Source organism: Schistocerca nitens, chromosome 5 (assembly GCF_023898315.1).
Source record: "Schistocerca nitens isolate TAMUIC-IGC-003100 chromosome 5, iqSchNite1.1, whole genome shotgun sequence".
In the NCBI taxonomy this organism is placed as follows: Eukaryota; Metazoa; Arthropoda; class Insecta; order Orthoptera; family Acrididae; genus Schistocerca; species Schistocerca nitens.
This window is the reverse complement of record NC_064618.1, coordinates 711,181,614-711,190,273: the sequence shown is the minus strand read 5'-3', so window position 1 is coordinate 711,190,273 and position 8,660 is coordinate 711,181,614.

Here is an 8,660-nt window from a genome sequence, read left to right as displayed (position 1 = left end):
CCAGTTGCACAGTACTGTGTACAGACGACATTTTCAGTAACATTTCTAAAACGGTATTCATAACATGATAGTTTGATCATCATCATCTCTGAAAATCACAACCATCAAAACCTTCATGGCCCCATGGTAGGGAAACAGTGCACTTGTGACATTTTTACTACAGAAAACAAGTGTTTCTTTTTATATCCTCCAAACACTACAACCTTGTATACGTAGTTCTTTAATGCCCTGTCCAGTTCATGAACTATGATGTAAAGTATTACTTCTATGGTCAAAATGGTTACCAAGTCTTAGTAAACCCAATACACAAAAGTTTGTCTGTGAGTATGTTTCCCACTCTTTCACGGCTGGACAGATTTGGAAGAAATAAAGTGGAATCAGCTTATACCTTGAATTAGCACGTAGGCCACTTTTGAAAGTATGTAGTACAAGATATTTATTGATTTGAAGAATATAACGTGAACTGTGGACAATAATTACTCTTAGAAAAAGCTGTTTACTCTTTGACCTTTGAACTGTATCGTATTTGTGGAAAAGTTTTTATTGTTTAATATATCCTACATGATAATATTCAGTGCAACGAATACAATGCTTATACAATCCTCACAGTGTTTAATCCATACTTCCATACAAGCTAGTTGCATTTTAGCCGCTGAGCATCAGGCATATCTTATACCTTCTGAGTTGCTTGAAGACTCACAACGACAATGCAATTTAAACGCTGTAGAATAGAGAGGCGTCATGCCTTTACGTGTAGAATGTGGCAGGCTGTTAGTGATGTGGGATTTGATAATGATATGCGAGTATATCCGTCGGTAACAGGCACAAACGTGAGGGCGATTGACATTGCTGCACGTGCAAATACACTCCTGGAAATTGAAATAAGAACACCGTGAATTCATTGTCCCAGGAAGGGGAAACTTTATTGACACATTCCTGGGGTCAGATACATCACATGATCACACTGACAGAACCACAGGCACATAGACACAGGCAACAGAGCTTGCACAATGTCGGCACTAGTACAGTGTATATCCACCTTTCGCAGCAATGCAGGCTGCTATTCTCCCATGGAGACGATCGTAGAGATGCTGGATGTAGTCCTGTGGAACGGCTTGCCATGCCATTTCCACCTGGCGCCTCAGTTGGACCAGCGTTCGTGCTGGAGGTGCAGACCGCGTGAGACGACGCTTCATCCAGTCCCAAACATGCTCAATGGGGGACAGATCCGGAGATCTTGCTGGCCGGGGTAGTTGACTTACACCTTCTAGAGCACGTTGGGTGGCACGGGATACATGCGGACGTGCATTGTCCTGTTGGAACAGCAAGTTCCCTTGCCGGTCTAGGAATGGTAGAACGATGGGTTCGATGACGGTTTGGATGTACCGTGCACTATTCAGTGTCCCCTCGACGATCACCAGTGGTGTACGGCCAGTGTAGGAGATCGCTCCCCACACCATGATGCCGGGTGTTGGCACTGTGTGCCTCGGTCGTATGCAGTCCTGATTGTGGCGCTCACCTGCACGGCGCCAAACACGCATACGACCATCATTGGCACCAAGGCAGAAGCGACTCTCATCGCTGAAGACGACACGTCTCCATTCGTCCCTCCATTCACGCCTGTCGCGACACCACTGGAGGCGGGCTGCACGATGTTGGGGCGTGAGCGGAAGACGGCCTAACGGTGTGCGGGACCGTAGCCCAGCTTCATGGAGACGGTTGCGAATGGTCCTCGCCGATACCCCAGGAGCAACAGTGTCCCTAATTTGCTGGGAAGTGGCGGTGCGGTCCCCTACGGCACTGCGTAGGATCCTACGGTCTTGGCGTGCATCCGTGCGTCGCTGCGGTCCGGTCCCAGGTCGACGGGCACGTGCACCTTCCGCCGACCACTGGCGACAACATCGATGTACTGTGGAGACCTCACGCCCCACGTGTTGAGCAATTCGGCGGTACGTCCACCCGGCCTCCCGCATGCCCACTATACGCCCTCGCTCAAAGTCCGTCAACTGCACATACGGTTCACGTCCACGCTGTCGCGGCATGCTACCAGTGTTAAAGACTGCGATGGAGCTCCGTATGCCACGGCATACTGGCTGACAATGACGGCGGCGGTGCACAAATGCTGCGCAGCTAGCGCCATTCGACGGCCAACACCGCGGTTCCTGGTGTGTCCGCTGTGCCGTGCGTGTGATCATTGCTTGTACAGCCCTCTCGCAGTGTCCGGAGCAAGTATGGTGGGTCTGACACAGCGGTGTCAATGTGTTCTTTTTTCCATTTCCAGGAGTGTATTTTCATGTGCATGTTAGATTGTTGCAGAGCTTAGTGATGATTTAATCCTACAGGAATATTTATGCTGTCCTAGATTTATGCATGTACTTATTTCCTTCGTTAGAACAGATAAGAACTACTCTCTACGCTAAACTTAACGCATTCATTTCTATGGATGACTTTTTAATCGTGTTACCCATCCCACGGGAACAGTAGTCACATTGACCATCCCATGGGAACAGTGATATTTTTTTCGGTGTAAAAAGTAGCCTTTGTGTTAATTCGGGGTGTAGGCTGTCTCCATTCCAAAGTTATTTCAAATTCCTCCAGCTACTTCAGCTTGAAGGAGTAATAAACATACCAACTGGACGAAGAAAGAAAACAAGCAATTTCTATTTCGGTGCAGCACAAATTGTATAATACACTCCTGGAAATGGAAAAAAGAACACATTGACACCGGTGTGTCAGACCCACCATACGTGCTCCGGACACTGCGAGAGGGCTGTACAAGCAATGATCACACGCACGGCACAGCGGACACACCAGGAACCGCGGTGTTGGCCGTCGAATGGCGCTAGCTGCGTAGCATTTGTGCACCGCCGCCGTCAGTGTCAGCCAGTATGCCGTGGCATACGGAGCTCCATCGCAGTCTTTAACACTGGTAGCATGCCGCGACAGCGTGGACGTGAACCGTATGTGCAGTTGACGGACTTTGAGCGAGGGCGTATAGTGGGCATGCGGGAGGCCGGGTGGACGTACCGCCGAATTGCTGAACACGTGGGGCGTGAGGTCTCCACAGTACATCGATGTTGTCGCCTGTGGTCGGCGGAAGGTGCACGTGCCCGTCGACCTGGGACCGGACCGCAGCGACGCACGGATGCACGCCAAGACCGTAGGATCCTACGCAGTGCCGTAGGGGACCGCACCGCCACTTCCCAGCAAATTAGGGACACTGTTGCTCCTGGGGTATCGGCGAGGACCATTCGCAACCGTCTCCATGAAGCTGGGCTACGGTCCCGCACACCGTTAGGCCGTCTTCCGCTCACGCCCCAACATCGTGCAGCCCGCCTCCAGTGGTGTCGCGACAGGCGTGAATGGAGGGACGAATGGAGACGTGTCGTCTTCAGCGATGAGAGTCGCTTCTGCCTTGGTGCCAATGATGGTCGTATGCGTGTTTGGCGCCGTGCAGGTGAGCGCCACAATCAGGACTGCATACGACCGAGGCACACAGGGCCAACACCCGGCATCATGGTGTGGGGAGCGATCTCCTACACTGGCCGTACACCACTGGTGATCGTCGAGGGGACACTGAATAGTGCACGGTACATCCAAACCGTCATCGAACCCATCGTTCTACCATTCCTAGACCGGCAAGGGAACTTGCTGTTCCAACAGGACAATGCACGTCCGCATGTATCCCGTGCCACCCAACGTGCTCTAGAAGGTGTAAGTCAACTACCCTGGCCAGCAAGATCTCCGGATCTGTCCCCCATTGAGCATGTTTGGGGCTGGATGAAGCGTCGTCTCACGAGGTCTGCACGTCCAGCACGAACGCTGGTCCAACTGAGGCGCCAGGTGGAAATGGCATGGCAAGCCGTTCCACAGGACTACATCCAGCATCTCTACGATCGTCTCCATGGGAGAATAGCAGCCTGCATTGCTGCGAAAGGTGGATATACACTGTACTAGTGCCGACATTGTGCATGCTCTGTTGCCTGTGTCTATGTGCCTGTGGTTCTGTCAGTGTGATCATGTGATGTATCTGACCCCAGGAATGTGTCAATGAAGTTTCCCCTTCCTGGGACAATGAATTCACGGTGTTCTTATTTCAATTTCCAGGAGTGTATTTGTTAATGGAGAACTGAAACTGCTTGGATAAATAAGACAGAAATTTGCAACTTGACGTTCCATCGCCAATGTCATTAGTGACGACGTTAGAAGGATCAGGATCTACGTGGGCGAGGTAACAGGAAACATCTGGATTCGCTGTCGACTGGGGTGCTTACATTCACATTCCACTCATTCTGGGCTGTGCATTATGGATAAAAAGTAATTTTTTTCTTTATCTGTTTTCACTGATTAAAAGTCCGCCTCTTTAGCTGAGTGGTCAGCTTGTCTGGCTGCCATACAGCGGTTCTAGGTTTGACTCTTGGCCATCTCGGAGGCTTTCTCTACTGAGAGACTGGGTATTGTACTGTCGTTACCATTATTTCATCGTCATCGGCACGCAAGTCGCAGAGTGTGGAGTGGACTGAAAAGAGTTGTAACTCGTTGGCTGAACTTTCCCTGGAGGGGTCTCCCAGCTATCAATGCCATACGATCATTTCATTTTTTTTCACTGACTGAAAAATATTAATAAAATTGATGTCGAAGCTAACTCGTATCTCCATCATCATCATCATCAACAACATCATCATCATCACCCGCAAGACTTAAAACATACAGTACATTTAGTTACAGCAAACGTAAAACTGATTGAACAAAATTCACAGGGGGTGATGGTTCAAATGGCTCTGAGCACTATGGGACTTAACAGCTATGGTCATCAGTCCCCTAGAACTTAGAACTACTTAAACCTAACTAACCTAAGGACAGCACACAACACCCAGCCATCACGAGGCAGAGAAAATCCCTGACCCCGCCGGGAATCGAACCCGGGAACCCGGGCGTGGGAAGCGAGAACGCTACCGCACGACCACGAGATGCGGGCTCACAGGGGGTGAGTTTTCCATTAAAAATGCACCGTAATTGTGTTGTAGCTAGACGATGCCTATGCGAACAGTGTAGGTACGACGTCTGAGGAGTCTGTTACACACAGATGTGCAGTGAACAGGAGAGCATGTCGCGAGTTAACCGGTTCTGAACTGGAATCATAATTCGTGCAAGATGCATAGGTCACGGCAAAATACAAGAATTAGGGATTGTAACACCAACAGCTTCTAGTATGGGTCTTCAGTATCGTAGGGACAGTGTTTGCACATGCGTGAACCGCCAGAGGACTACCGCTATTATTTGAAAACTGACGTCACGTCGCCTCCACGGAACCATGCGCAGCGTTAGGCGGACTACCGTGACTCAGATCGCTGCAGATTTCAATGTGGGGTGTCAGGAACACATTTTTTCCGGTCTTTCCGGAGACAAATGCATGCGAAGGCTTTAGCAGCTGTCGACAGACTCATGTCACAGTGCTTCTGGCAATTCAGAGTACATGCGATATCAGTATGCTAAGGCAAAATAAACTACAAATGAGCAAATACGTTAGTACTTTATAAGTGAAGGTGAAACTCAAGGGCCGGCCGGAGTAGCCGAGCGGTTCTAGGCGCTTCAGTCTGGAACCGCGCGACCGCTACGGTCGCAGGTTCGAATACTGCCTCGGGTATGGATGTGTGTCATGTCCTTAGGTTAGTTAGGTTTAAGTAGTTCTAAGTTCTAGGGGACTGATGACCTCAGATGTTAAGTCTCATAGTGCTCAGAGCCATTTAAAACTCAAGGAAAAGTTACTTATTTTATTTATCAAGAGCAGCTGAACATTAGATGGGTACATAGGGCAACCGAATCGTGGAGAAAAATGTATAGTACATGTTGATTAAAATAAGGGGTATATTGGCAGAACACATGAAGGCATAAAGGAATAGTTAATTTGGGAGGGTAGTGAGGTGTTGGAATGAGCGTTGTAGGAGAGGTAAAGGCTACACAAAGCAGAGTAAAGTGACTGTAGGTCGCACTAGTTATTCAGAGATGAAGGGACCATCACAGGATAGAGCAGCGTGCAGACCAACGTCAAACCAGTCATCGGACTGAAGAGCAGCATCACGAGCAGCTGAATTTTCCATTTCCTCCACCAAGTTTGGGTTTGCTCCGATAGTTTCAGTGTCACAGACAGCACGTTCCAGGATCGCCGACTGTGTAACCAAGTTAGTAACAACTTTACTGTTAGTAATAGAAATTATTATCTTACAAAATGGTGTGTATGTATAGCTCACAAGTGTTGCAGATTCAGTTTGATATTCTATCAACTTATAACATCCCAGTACAATAAAGTGACGTACGTATACACTATGTAAACATTACGCCCAACATTTGCATTGATCGTGTGACGTCAGGGTACACGCAGTTATTAATTTTACGTAACAACCTTTACCAATACGGCCGTGCAGTTGTTAGGACACTGACATATTCGGGAGGCCAGAGATTGCCCAGTCTGGCTATCTTTATTTAGATTTTCCGAGGTTTCTCCAAATCATCAGGCAAATGCTGGACTGGTTCGTTCAGCAAGGTAACGGCCAACCACTTGTCCTATCCTCGCAAAAAGCGTACTTACCTGTTCTATGTGTGTGTGTATTTTGAGCTACTTATTTTCATTTTATCATGATGACGAATCTGATATCACTGCGAGATGATCCCCGAATGAATAAACAAATACATCTCATTTATCTTATAAATATGTTAAGGAACAGAAGATTTATATGAAAACTATAGGAACAGAAGATTTATATGAAAACTATAACAAGAGAAAAAAGAATAGCTTTTTTGTTTATTCTTTTTCTTTGAGGTGGTGCAGTCTAGCACACTGGACTCTAATTCGGGACGACGACGGTTTAAACCCGCGTTCGGCCATCCTGAATAAGTTTTCCCATGATTCCCTACAACACTTCAGGCAAATGCGGGGATGTTCCCTTGAAAGACGCGACAGAGTTCCTTCACTATTCTTCGCTAATCCGAGCTTCTCTCCGTCTCTAATGACCTCGTCGTCGACAAGACGTTAAACAGTAACCTTCTCCTCCTCCTCCTCCTCCTCCTCCTCCTCCAGTAGTTTTAAAACAGGAAGCGCTACGAAGCACAGTGCTTACGACAATGCTACCTTTCCTGAAAGTGATAAAGCCTTCGAGGTAAAACGCTGCAAGAAATATCAGGAAAAAATAATTTTCCGTGAAAATCAATCTATGTGACACGCAGAGAATACATATGATGCTACGGATTTAGCGTGGTATTTTCGTGACGATAATGCCACAACAGTGTTTCGTTAAAGAATGGTGATTCTTTATTAAACAGCGACGAATATATTGGTGACCATCAGCTTCCCCGCACAGTTACAATATCTTATAGAGAAACCGGTATCATGTGATACTTGGCTATCATGTGATACTTGGCTATAAAGATGCAATGACTCTATAAATTCATACGCTACTTGCTTGTTCAAATATAAGATTCATTTAATTCCCAGATACATTTTCCATTTTTATGTTAAAGGCAAGTTCAGTAGTATTTTTTTCTGAAATAGTACACGGTTTTGTGTTTACATGTGTGCTTATAGATTCGCAGGAATTAATTCAACAATTTTTACCTACATAAATATAATGTTACTCACAGTTACTTGTCTGTCCTGTCAACATCTGCGTTTCCTCTCATGTGATCACACATTAAGAGATGCCCTCCACTGCACTTATAAAAGTTCGGCACATATTTCCGTCGAAATCTTTTGGTTTTCTTGTTTTCACATTTAGTTTTTCGTATCTAAGCAACCTAGAACACTTCACTGCTGATCTGGTAACAGATTCTGATTTGTAGTACGAGAATTCGCCTGAGAAGTAAACGAATATTATATTACAAGCAAATGGTGTTCGAATTTATGAAGTTAATGTTTCAAGCATAGATACCGACAAACTTGACAGCAATTGTGTTCTTCACGGAAAACAAATTACACTGCTACACTGTATCAGAAGCTGTCGCATCATCCTGGGACATTCCGGAGATGTTTTCACACTGTTGCAGGTAGGCGTGGCATTTTAATTTCTACAGATGATAGCAACTTATGTTCAAATCTTGATGAACTCGTTCGATATACACCATACACAAGTGAACAGATGTATGTCCACGGATGTGCCCCTTGTATAAAATTGTAGCTCCGTGAACAACTCTGTTCTGCATAAAAAAAGAGAAACTTAGTGCACAATGCTGCGTTGTAGACAGACCAAGTGATAAACAAAACTTTCAAAATAACAAAAGGCTGTATTCCTACACACGACGTTGACGAAAGAACAGATGGAAGATGGAGGTTTCGGCAGCATATCGTATCTCCCGTTGGGCGTTGCAAGGTTTACGGGGATGTACGTGGCAATGAATGAAAGGAGGGAAGTATACAGCAGATGACAACAACAGAGTTAACTCCGCGTCTTCAAGAGGACGGAAAATCTGTCGGGGATCGGAGAAGCTGTACAAAGATGCTCGTAAGTACTATAGAAAGGGGGCGCCCCGCAGGAATTCACAGAAAAGAGGGACTTCGCAATCTTGCATGGAGAACTGGATGCGACGTCTTCTCACATTACTCCTCAACATGCATAGTGAAATTAATTGAGTGTTGTAGAACAAGACAAGTGTCGTGTGAAATTCCA